The 13,155-nt window shown below is 40.3% G+C and overlaps 1 protein-coding gene across 6 annotated transcripts in view; it reads left to right on the forward strand.

Moving 5' to 3' along the window:
- strbp (spermatid perinuclear RNA binding protein) overlaps positions 1–13,155 on the forward strand; it is a 99,828-nt gene that overhangs the window by 25,344 nt on the left and 61,329 nt on the right. For all 6 annotated transcript variants that reach the window (XM_074617235.1, XM_074617236.1, XM_074617233.1 and 3 more), the window contains one exon: positions 8,784–8,888. The gene's annotated coding sequence lies outside the window, so the exon portion shown is untranslated. The remainder of the gene's footprint in view (positions 1–8,783; positions 8,889–13,155) is intronic.

Here is a 13,155-nt window from a genome sequence, read left to right on the forward strand (position 1 = left end):
CCAAACAACTAATCAATAATTCGAGAAAATAAATCATTATTATGTCAGATTAATGGACAATGAAAATACTGTAATCCTTAGTTGCAGTCCTACATTGACTTTTATCACACTCTTGTGTCCTTTCTTACTGTTTATCAATCAGACAAGAGCCTCTGTTTTCTGATTTGTACCTCTTTTCTGTGCACTCATTATCAATTCCTCTGCTGATTATTTTCTTGATTAAGCGATTCATCATTTGATAAAGAAATGGTGGAAAATGCCAGTCCCAACTTCTCTTTGCTACAAAACAAAATGACTGAAAGAATTAAGGGATTGTCAAAATAGTTGCAGAGTAATTTCCTGTTGATCAAGTAATCGATTCATTGATTAATTGTTTCAGCTCTAGATTAAACACTCTGCTTGAATAGAGGATCCCCGGCAGTTTTGCCACATAAAAGACTTCACATTGGTTTCATTTCCACTGATGTTACACCCTGTCGGATATCATTACAACTTGGAAAAATAATGGTACAATATTTTTTCTGCATCGCACAGTATGCTGTCAGCCTCAAATGAGTTATTCCTCTAACATGATGGCGTTTTCGATGTTCTTTCCTTGGCGTGTCAGTATTTATTGGCGGTTCCATGCAGGATGTCTAAGTTATGCCTCCTACGCTGCATTAGTGTCAAAGGCTCTTTGCACTGTCTATAGGGTGTGTTCTACTGCAGAATGTGTTAGTGTTAAACAAGCGCTGAATGTAGACTCATTTGTGATTTTAGGGACCTCCGCCTAGACACACAAGGGTGCCCACAAACCGGCACCAATTGCTGTATCTGTATGGATAACATAGAGGGGGTCTTTATTGATGTTTGAAACAGAAGCGTCTTTGTAGATGTCAGATCACAACCAATGACTGGGGCTCACACACTGTGTGTGTGCTTTGCAGACTTTGTGCATGATTGTATGAATGGGAGTGTGTTTTACGCTGTTATTACAGCGCTGGCTCAGTGTCTCATCAGCTTTGCTCGAATAAACTGAATAACTCTTAATAGAACTGATATGGCTGTCCATGTATGTACCTCAAGGGACATGTTAGGAAAGCTAACAGAAGTCTGGTCACTAGATCATTTCTTTTACACAAGAAGGCTATTTGACTTTGCTCCTAGGAATAAAGAAATGCAGTCAGCGGCAAATGACTCTGCAGTGGCTCTGTATAAGCTTACAGTAAATTGCTTTTATTGTTGAGTGGAAGGAGGTCACACACGCAAGAATGAAGAACAACCGGCTGAACCTGGAAACTCCCTGTCACCTGTCGCCACTTCCCTTCTCACCGCCCTCCCTCCCACGTTCCTTCTCCCAACCTCACACTCTACCTCTTTTACCGTGCATCAGGCGTGTATCAGCATCTTCATTTCTCACCTTTTTGTCAGCATATTGTAGCTCTTGAAGGGATGGATTTTAGTCTACCTCGCCTACTGTATCCCACAATGCAAAGCGCTGGAACGGTACAGGCTGTGGTCACAAGAACAGTGGCCAAAAACTGCACGTTTCTTTAAATTTTTCATAGCTGTTTCATCACTAAATTCTAAAAACTTTTTGAGGCGAGGAAATCAACTGTGTAGATTTTGAATATTGGCAGTTTTATGATATTAGATGGCGAATCGAAACTCCAGCATTACTCTAATATTTGTAGAGACATCATTCCACTGTTTAGTTGCTGTAACTGAAAAAGCAGTTTGAGTAAATTTTGTGGATCAATGTTTTATATTTACCGTCTCCCCTGGATGTGCAGTAAGATGTTTGTCTTACTTCACCATGAGCTGTTAGAATAAATTGTTTAAAGGTGGAGCTAAACCATGCAGTATCTTATAAATAAAAAAGGAAACAAAAAAAAATCAAAGTTGTATTTTTCGATAATATTGCAGTAGAGGTACGAGTTTGTTTATTTGTCCAGTGCTTTAAGAGCTTGTTTAAAGGCTAAAACCTGGCCTAACATACTGAAAAATAAATCGCTTGAACTGTTTCACTAGCATACTACTGAGGTTTGCAGTATGTACTGTATAGTAGCATGTAGTGGCCGGTTTCGAATACAGCCCAGGTCTTTCTGTCTTCACACCTCGACACCCTCCACCTACTGTACACTCCATCCAGCCGGAACCCATCTCACCCTTCACCCTCTAGTTGTTTCCTGATCGAAATCCCAAAGCCAAGGCTTAAGTCAGTGGAGATCTCTGGGCCAGCCTGCCTCAGATTGGAAATATAAAAACAGAGAACCAATTCCAGGGCTTCCTCCACTGTAGGTATGTGTGTGACATGCATGCATGTTTGTACACAGGTGTGCAATTATGGGTTTAAAGAAGGCTTTGTTCCTCTAAGGCAAGTAGTTCCCTCTGCACTTGCAATCTTTGTGAGCGGCATTTGTGAGTCTACGCCTGTGTTTGTTTTATATCTGTGACTTTTTGAATTGTCTGGTTACCTGCAGCTTGGATTCAGATAATTGTGTTTTTAAACGCATACAAATCGGAAGCGTGTATGCAAGCGCATCACCGTAATGAAAATGATTCAAAACCGGAGATTATCTGGATTAGGATTACATGTAATATTTTTAAATTGAGAACAACGTTAGGCATACTCTCTCACATCATAATTTCTATTAGAGTGTGTATGAATATTAAAAAGGGATTGTCATTTTAAATTTATTTCACAAATTGAATAGCAAAACTAATTTAGAATTATACGGAATGGTCTTTTATGTTTTTTATGAAAGCACTCTGGTGTGAGATCAACTAATATGCTTGCCATGACACGTCAATCTCACTTAGGCTCAAAGCTAAAGAAACTCTCAATGACGGCATTTTTCACTGACTACAATATTAATAATATAATCTGATTAAGATTGTGATTAAGAAATTACTACATAAGCAGCATTATGTGATTAGCTTCATGATGATATTAACACCTGGAGCTATACCAACACAAAGTAAAGTCACGTTATCGTATTGTAAACTAACAGCAGATAACCAGATAACCGACACACTGCATTGAGGTAGCACAGGAAACCTCAGAAATCATTCACAGTAGTAGAGCTTCCGTTGTAAAGACGTTCAGAGTATACATTTGTGCAGCACAACATAATTGAAGCAAAAAATGGTAGCTTTGGTTTAGGGCTGGGCGATGTGGAGAAAGTCAAATATAACAATATTTTTGACAAAAATCCCTCGATATCGATATTATGAGGATATTGTAGGGCTGACTATTGGTGCTTTAACAAAATATTTACACAATGGGGTAATTTCTTATCTCGATAACGATTCACGATATAGCGTGTTTTCTGGTAATTCAATAAATAAATATACTTTATGGAATAACCACATGGTAAGGCCTTTTTTTGTATACTCCTTTGGGAATTTCATACTTGACAAATGAAAAGTACTGAGCATTTTTTTCAGATTTTCTGAGAAATTTGAGTTAGTATGTGCTTGTTATTAGTAATTTAAACAACATAATTGTGTGCCACGATATCTTAATCTTGTGATAAATTATCATATTGAATTATCGCCCAGCCCTATAACTAAGTGGGTAAAGTCAAGTAATAGAACAGCGAGAATAAGTTTAAAAAATTACATCACTTTACTGTAATGCAGCCTTTAAAACCAGGAAAAGACAACACTTATGCCATATTACAATATCCAAAAGCTAAGACGATATATAGTCTCATATCATAATTTCAATATAATATTGATATATTGCCCAGCCCTACATTGGTTATTAAAAAGTGGACAAGAATGACAGTACAAATTACTTTTTGTGTTGTTTTTTTTAATATTATGTAAATGTACATCATTGTAGAGCTGACATTGGCAGTGATGTTACAGTATGGGCCATAACATTTGGGGCAGGTTTTATGGTTCGAAAATGTCCAGTCATTTAAAAGTTCCCGTTCGCTTTAAACATCCACCTCTGTTTTGGGTTCACACTTCATTAAGTTTATTATTATTGGCTGTAGTCCCCTACTACTTGTCTGGCTAATGGTTACTACATCACCACACATTACGCTGTGAGGGCTCAAGCTGATTAAACAGCCCCTTTGATCAAGGAACTCTCTGGGTGATTCACCAGAGACGGAGGTATTGCGAAGGCACCTGCGCTCGCGCGAAATGTATCCCGTGAATTCAGGTGCTGTGGGTGAGAATGATCTGAATCATGCGTGTGGAAATGAACAGCTTAACAGTGGGGTTGACTCATAGAGCTGGAGAGTGCTCAGCTTTATTCAAAGAGGTATAGAGAGGACTCTGCCCTGTTTTCCTCATCAAGCAAGGGGGTCTCGTGCAGCATATGGGCCGGAATGCACACCCGTCAATTTGGGTGTTTATGATGGCACGTAAACTTGTGTTCGCCCATGGGTATTGTGTAGATTTCCATGTTGGCGCATACTTTTATATGGTCACGCATGTGGTTTTGGTTACATTTCCCCCCCAGCCTGTCTGATTAAAAAATGTGACACTGTCAGTGCAATCTGTCACTAACAAGCTCAATTTCTTACAGGTTGTGTTTTATGCACCGAGTCAGGTTCTCGTACCACCTACTGCAGCATAAAATGATGTCTTTGTTTACGCATCGTTGCACCACTGCTTCTCAGTTTGACACCTAGCTCCTTATTTCTCACGATCAGTAATGCTTTACAAATGAGATGTGAAGGATCGGCAAATTAGATAATGCTGTCGGCTGAAGGTTTATTTTTCTTTTCTCGTGAGCGCTCTATTGAGAACACGTGTCAGTCACTGGAGACCATTATCTGACAGAACGTCTCCATTAACCCCCCTTCTCTCTCTCTCTCTCAAGTGCTCCTCTACAGAGGGAAGAAATAAAAATCTGTGATGAGGTTTTTATTTTTTAATATTCTCCATCTTTAAAACTGATTCACCACGCCTGTTAGAGGTGTGAAAAATGACTTTCAAGCCTAATCTACATTCCATACTTTAGCACTGCCTAATACATCTGCAATTTTCTGTGAAAAAACAACTAGAGTATCTTTAGATATAATGTTAACATTGCTCAATTCAATGTGGCTTTATGCAGCACTTTTGTTTGTGATCTGATTCATATGCCAATCCCTTATTGAATATTACGTACAGTTTATAATATTTGTCAGTATCAAACTGTAATTACTTAAACAGATTACTGACTAAGATGTTATAATCATGATAAATCTTTTGCTTGAAAAAAATGATTTCCGTCCGTCCTTTGTGATTTACTTGTGCCTGTTCAGAATGGGCCGATTGCTTGGCTCCTGGTAGCCTCCCAGTATTGCTGCTTGCAGCACTGTCGTGGGCTCGTGCTCGTTTGGAGCCCGCCTCCTTCGGAGCCCGCTTCCGTTTGGAGCGGGCCAATTAGCTCCCGGTAGCCCCCCGGTATTGCTGTTTGCAGCTTTGTTGCTGGCTTGTGCCCGTTTGAAGCGGGCCGATTGCTTGCAGCGCAGTCGAGAACTGCTCATCGCTCGTCAACTCCAGGAAAGTGAAGAAGAGTTTGGTTGTATCGTAAGAATATCCAGCAGCCAAAGTGAATGTCAGTCAGCCCACTGAGGACGACATGCTCGTCTCAGCCCTGAAGCCCTGAAGCCCCTCCCCCACTGCTGCACAGAGTGCTATGTGGTTGTTTATTTAAAGTTTATTAATATTGAACATGTTACGTGTCCAAATTGCATTGAAAAAAGCACTCCCTTGGGTCCCCAGCAGTACACCCGCCCAGTGTAAAGTAGATCGGATGAGCAGTTCTCAAGATATGCTAAGGACACACAGACAGACAGAGATTCCTCGCTTTATAGTTAGATGACAAGCGTTCGAATAACAATTTTTTTTAACCAACTGTCACACTGTCACATCGTGTTTACCAGCTTTCCAACTGTCCAATGTTTTTCTAAACAAAGCACACAAAATAAAAGGAATTGTGTAATTAAATGGAATGAGTCATTCACAGTCTAGACAATACTCAGATACATAGGCCTATAAATAATTACAAAGGGTAAAGAGATTACAAGCAGAAAGAGTATTTTAAAAAATAAGATTTGTTTGATTTTGATAAGGTTTTATTAATGTTACCATGGTTAACAGTGCTCATACCTCAAAGGCTTTTTTCAGGAAGATTAACTGTGTGTGTGTTTGTGTACTATACGCAGTGTACTTGTAAGTCTAATTTGTGTGTGTATGCACGTGTCAAAGTTGTGAATAGAGTTCCAATCAGATGTGACTGTGAACCAGTTTGACTTGAAGGACCATGGCATTACATCCATTTACACCAACCCACACCCACCTCAGTTATGCTCTATTATAAAAGGTGTGACCGCTTCCCCAAACAGCACAAAGCAAATACTGTACATTTGTTCTGCTCTGATTTTCTTGGCTGTGTGTCATATTTGTAGGAGGGTGCACCGCCGTCTGTTCGTTGTATCTGGTTTTTCAGGATCATCACTGTCAGAATTTGCTACACAGGGAGGGACATGTCATTAGTGTTAGTACTATGAATAGTATTTTTTTGCATTGTAATACACAATATATGGTCTGTTAGGATTAATGCTGGTTCAGACTTTTCTTAACTCCGCTCATGAATACTGAGCAAAGCAGATAGTTTGATATTTCCCAGTAGTCCAGCAATCAGGCTTGTTCTTATTGATTTACAATAGCGCAAATTAAACCCAACAAGATTACTTAATGACTCCAGCTGGTTCATCCGTTAATGGTGCCTAAAGTTGTTTTAGCTAATAGAAGACCGAGGACAATTTAAAAGCCACAACCTAATTTAGCTAATGTTCAGAAAGTAAAATGTGAAAATGATCGGTGCTTTACAGAGCAGCCAGTAGCTCTTAAAAGGGACATATCATGACATATCGTGCTTGTGCACAAACATTTGGGTATCTGAAGTACCTATCAACCCACAAACTGAAATAGGACAACCCAGTCAGTTTTTTTTTGCAGTCACAATAGAATATATCACCCACGGCTTGAGAACTACCTTTACTAAGGTCTGCCGTATTTTTTTTCGCAGACTTGGCTTGGCTATTTCAGGAGGGTGTCTTAAAGAGACAGAGGAGCATTTCAGACAGAGGGTGAATACAGGTATATTCAGACAGACCGTATGAGAAAAATAAAGTGTTTTTTGAATATTAAAGTATGTAAACATGTTCTAGTAGAAACCTAAGACACAAGTATGAACCTGAAAATGAGCATGAAATGTTCCCTTTAAGTTGTTCTTACGTGTCACTGTAGCTTTGTCTCACAGTAAAGTCTCAAATGACTATTACAATGGTAGTTTGGTTGATAAAGTTTGAAGGTGAAAAGCTACAAGTGCTTATTGCAGTATGGTTGTACATCAGTCTGCCATCACAGTGAATTAAAAGTAAGCAACTTTGCCGTGTCACGCTGGGCGGAATAAAAGAGGAATGGGTCAGCTCAGCAGTGCTTTAGACAAGCTTTGGAAAGTTGGGAGAATTCAGCGGACAAGCTAATACCCAAGCTTTTCTCAAAGTCAAACATGTCCTCGAGGAATAAACTAGAGCACATTCTCTGAAAATCTGTGACACAGTGCTATATGTTACGGGCACATTCTCTGTAATCCGTTTGCATGGAAAGGAAATGTGGAAATTGAAGTGATGTTGCATGCGTGTATGTATGTAGCGGCACATATGCAAATGGGAAAGGGAGGGCCCACTTCTTCTGCAGGGGCAGGGTCTCAATTTTCTGGTCAGTGTTTATACACTTCTGTGTTTTCCAGAAGAAGTTCGTCCCTTCTTATGATCTCTTCCTTTACTCTTCTCTTTCATACATGCTTCCTTTCCCGTATTATTTCCTTTTTCCCAGCCCTTGACCCCCTAAGGTCCTGTCCCCTCTCCACTGCCCTTTCTGCCGACGTTTTCAGGAAGGAGAGGAACAAGTAATATAACGACGACACTCTGCCATGTGCACGAGTGAATCAGTCATACTTCAGTGCAAAATAATTACTCTTATCGCACCGAGATTAAATATGCACTTGCTTAATGGAGGTTTTAGTCTTTCAACCTCTCATCTTCAAGCGTCTGTTCAGCTATCTCTTGCCTTTGATAGATAGCAGTGGAGTGTCTACGTGCACACGCTTTTGTTTGTGCGAGTGCAAGTGTGCAAGTGTGCAAGGAAATGCATGATACTTAAATTACTATTCAGGCCGTTCTCATTGACTCTTCGTACTTATACCTACGAAAAGTAATGCACTGGAATTCATATGTAACCCACATAATCGTGAGCCAGGATGTGCAGGGGTCTAAGGAACTCAGGTGAATGAGTATAAAGAGCGACAAAGTCTGCATAAGAAGGAGGTCGGGTTGGATAGACACGTCAAACAAACACAGGTCTTTCACCCAGGAGACTGATGTTCCTTTGTGCTCCTGTGTCCTATGTGGAACCAAGTTGATGTTGACTTATTTGACCTTACTTTTGTTTTGTAACTTGCGTACTTAACTAATTTAAAGTTACGTAACAAACCTAAGCCTAACCAAGTAGTTTTTCTGCCTAGAGAGATTCTGCACTGAAGGGGCACTGATCGCACAAAAGAGAACACACGGAAATGAAAAATAACTTTTCGCAAGATACCATACGAACTGTTGCACAAGGATACATTGTAGTACTTAAGCACACAAGCAAATCCTTATTTGCACCTTTTTTTTTTTTTTTTACTCCCCCTTTGGTGTCAGCTGGTCAGCTGGTGTCAAGCTGAACATGATCCTTAAGTGTCATCGCACTGATGTTAACTGACCTTTGACCTTTTGTCTTCTCAGGTATTGAACCCTGCCTGCTCAGACACCGTGACTCCAGACAGACACACTGGGTGACGGACGCTGAAAGAGAAGTGGGCAGATAAACAGATTGGAGGACAGTGGGGGGTGAGTAAAAAAGAATAACGGAATCCAAATTCTTATCTCTCCGTCTGCATGTCTCTGTATATTGTATCTGGGCTGCTGCAGCATTGTTGGCTCACTGTTTATGGAGCGAAACTTTAAATCCTCTGGCTCTCTCTATATCTCATGCTCCTACTACTGTATATACCAATATCTGCTCACCTATATATGTATTCTGTAACCGTCTATGCTCGTATCTCTTCCTTTCCCATCTGTGTCATCTGAATAAACATAAGCCCCACATTCATCTTGTGGTCTGCTCCTCAGTATCAAAGCCGTACACCGAGGATGCCTTTAGGTAAGACACCGTTTTTTGATCACAGCTGGTCAGGGTCTGCGGTCCAAGCGGTTGCCGAGTTCACTCGCCGCTTTGGTAAACTGCCTACTTATGTTAAGAAGCTTTTATGCAATTCACCCCGCGGCCTTCCCCGCTATCATCTCAGTGGGAGTGTTTTGGGGTCTGCGCGTGGCGTGTGTTTTTATGTGTAAATAATTGATTGCTGTAGAGGTTTCAGTGGATCGCTGGTGAGACTGAACCAGGCAGAAAAAAGCTGCTCCATGCGCGGCTCTGCTCCTCAGTGTGCATAACATAAACATATATAACATATATGCTGCTCAGTTGGGCTCTCTGTGTTCTCTGGGGTTGCCCATTGGTGTCAAGTCAGTTTAGTTTGTATTAGTGCTGCTGAAAGGATTAAGTCATAAATCTCAGAATTACAGAAAATCTATACAAACATTCATTGACAACAACTTTTATGAAGATGTTATATTATGAAGATATAATTAAATTAGGTTTTTTTTCAAGCCAAAATACCACTGCTTGATTTACTGTAAGTTTAAGATGTCACCTTGAGTCATTTTCAACCGTGTTTTTACATTTTTTAACGTGTTTTAGACTAAATGATTAATTGATTAAACTAAAAAGAATCATCGATACATTAACTGATAATGACATCGTCTGTAGCTGTAGCACTAGTTTTGTATTGTGTTTAACATTCACGGTAATGAGACAAACAACGTTTTCTGGTTACTCCCACTGGGAAACCGCCGGGTCTGAAAAGTGAAGCCAATACAGAAAGTGCCTTAAACTTGCATTCTTTCTAATAGCCAGCAGGGGGCATCTCCTCCATGAGGAAATTACCCGACTTTTCAATTGATTTATTACCTCAGTAAACATTATAAACGGTTTATGGTCTCAATCGCTAGTTTCAAGTCTTCTTCAATACAGCACGATGTTCATTTAGTAAATTATGGTCCCATTTAAAGTCAAATAGACCATAAAGCAGGGTATGCTTTAGGGCGTGGCTACCTTGTGATTGACAGGTCATTACCTCGGCGTCCGTGTTCTCATCTTACAACTTTAACCCTTTCACAGTGTGTTTTCAGTTCATGAAAGTTAATTGTAACATTTTGGTCACCTAGAAATGTCTTATTCAGCGTTTGGTTATACTTAGCGTTATACTACGTCCACTTCTTATATACAGTCTATGGTTACTTTACATACTGTAAACCTTGTTGCAGTTTTCCAACAAGAAATATTTTCACTTTCACATATGGAGCACAGCTTTCCTTATCTGCTGCCTCCTCCACTCTCATTTTTTTTTGCCTGTTTTCTCCGCTTATTTCTTTATCTTACTTGGCCTTCTATCATCAGATGTCTTTATTTCATTCTGCCTCCTTCTCGCATTCTCTTCCCGTGTGTCATTCCTTCTCTCTTTCTTGCCCCTTAGCCGCAGTGTCCTTGAGAAAGCAGTGACTTTGCCGGTGAGCGCAGCAGAGCGCATCTCTCTCTCTCTCTCTCTCTCTCTCTCTCTCTCTCTCTCTCTCTCTCTCTCTCTCTCTCTCTCTCTCTTTCTCATTGACACTCACTCAATCCCCTGAACACACACACACACGCACACACACACATCTGGTAGGTCCATGGCAACACTGTCAAGCAGAACCAGCCCTTACAAGTCTCTTTCCTTTAGTCTCCATAAATAATTCATGACCAGTAACATTGGCTGTACTTTATGCAAATATTGACAAACCTATTGCAGAGAAAAATTGAGACGGTCGTTTCCTGTGTTGAGCACAATTTTTGCCCACTTACTGTTTTCAGAAAATCATCAACAAACTGCTGATACGAGTAAAATATCTCAAAATCATGGCACAATAGAGCGCTCCCCAAATAAATTGTTCAGAAGAAGTGTTATTAGATTAGTTTGATTTTTTTTTTCTTTGTTAATGCTTGTCAATCAGACCCCAGCGATAACACGCTGTGTACCACAAAAGATGACACTGTGTCCATTAAAAAGACGACCAATGCTTCAATGTTTCTGGTAAATTCACTTCTCTTGGTTAGATGATGAGACATTTAAGAAAACGGGGTTTGGTGCACAAGTTCAATTACTCTTCCTCAAGTTTTGTTACAGAATTCGGACAAATTGGCCCTCAGGCGATACCGCCGTTAGCCTGCCAGCATGGAAACACGACCCCTTTGTGCCCTCTTCCTCCTCCTCCTCCTCCTCCTCCTCCTCATTAAAGGTGCCCTCCACTAATCTTAGATCATGACGGCCCATTGTCACGATTTTCCGTAGCTTTTGAAATATAGATGGAGTCTGATTGTCTGGTTGTAAGATGAGACGTTATAGTCTCTTGATGCTGTTTGTTCTCGTTGGTCTCCGTTTTCCATTAGAGTTCATTAGAGTTCGTATTGGGTCACTGCTTTTTCCTGACGTCTTACATGTTTTCTGTTGGAGATCAAGTGTCTTGTGGTTACCTAGCTGCAGTGCTATATAAGGCACAAGTGTTTTTGTAACTGCATCCTGAATGTATCATACATTTTTTTAACTGCTTTACATCTACATTAACGTACAATGACAATATATCAGTGCCGCCATGTTATCTCTCTCTCTGTCTCTTTGCGTTTCTCTCTCACTCTTCCTTATGTTTGTCCCACGTTCAGCTGAAAATGCTTCCGTAGCCATGGCGACCAATCCCAAGGGGAAAAGTTGATGCTGAATCTCTTTCTCACTCTCTTCTTCCTCCTTTGTCTCATGCCGTGTTGCAATCTAACGCTTTCCTCGCGCGCACACACACACACACACACACAGAATCTGAAAGCAGAGGAGATTGCAGTTTGTGAGTCACGTGTTGTTTTGGTTCTTTTGGCACAGATTTCAATATAGCACTGTTGTAAAATAAGTAGGGCCGGGTATCAGTACTCAATACCTTTTAAAGGGCGAGTCCATCTGCATTCTTTTCCTTTTTTTTCAAATGGAAACGCCCACTCAGCCGTCTCCAAAAGCAGTGGCGTAGGTTACAAAAGTAAGCTAATAGAAGCTAATCAATAAAGTTGTGAATAATGTGAACGCTAGCACTGGCTGAGTCAAAGTCAGCTGTGCTAAGTTTGGAAATAACTGAAAGGGTTAATTCAGATTTTTTAAAGTGGAGTTGTATATATACTCCTGTGTTCTGTGAGATAAAATGACTGCTTTTGTGAATGTAGTCTGGTGGCTTTGAAGAGAGCGTTGTAACGACTTCAGTTCCCCATCGAGAGGGCTGTCTGACGGCAAATTAAAGCGACTGGATGGGAGCAGCCGATTTTAGCCACCTAAAAAAATCTGTTTAAGTTTCCGCTATATTTAGAATATTTTCACCGCTTTCCCTACCATCAGACAGCCCTCTCTGATGGGGAACATGGGGTCATTTTACCCCGCAGAAAATGGGAGTTGCTGGTTTACTGCTGCATCAATCGATTAGTTTGTGTTATTGTGTGACTTTTCAGATTCAAACTAACGTGGCGTCCACACAGCAGTACATTGCTGAGCTTTCGTGCTCCAAGCTGGGAGCATGCAGACCGCCATCTAAGTTACTGTATGTAACGTTAATACACTGACTATAAGGATATATTGTATGTATACTGCATATGTATAGCAGTGTCATCATGTAGAAATCTATGTCAGACCACGTGGGGAAACGTTTTTAGAAGGGCTTGGGAAGATAGCATTTTGACGCAAAAACATACATACTTTGACCAAAAATTGTATATTTGGATTTGAATACATAAGGAGCACCACTGGGAAGCTACAGAATGATATAAAAACTTAATAACAAATTAAATAATGTACCGCCCTTTAAGGTATCGACCGAAATAACCCTGTACCAATTATCGAAACTTCTCCAGTCAAATGATACATGCATTCGTTCATTTTTATACCCATCATCGCAAGCATTCTTCGAATTAATGCTACATGTGATTGCGCCACTA

Source organism: Sebastes fasciatus, chromosome 19 (assembly GCF_043250625.1).
Source record: "Sebastes fasciatus isolate fSebFas1 chromosome 19, fSebFas1.pri, whole genome shotgun sequence".
Classification (NCBI taxonomy): domain Eukaryota; kingdom Metazoa; phylum Chordata; class Actinopteri; order Perciformes; family Sebastidae; genus Sebastes; species Sebastes fasciatus.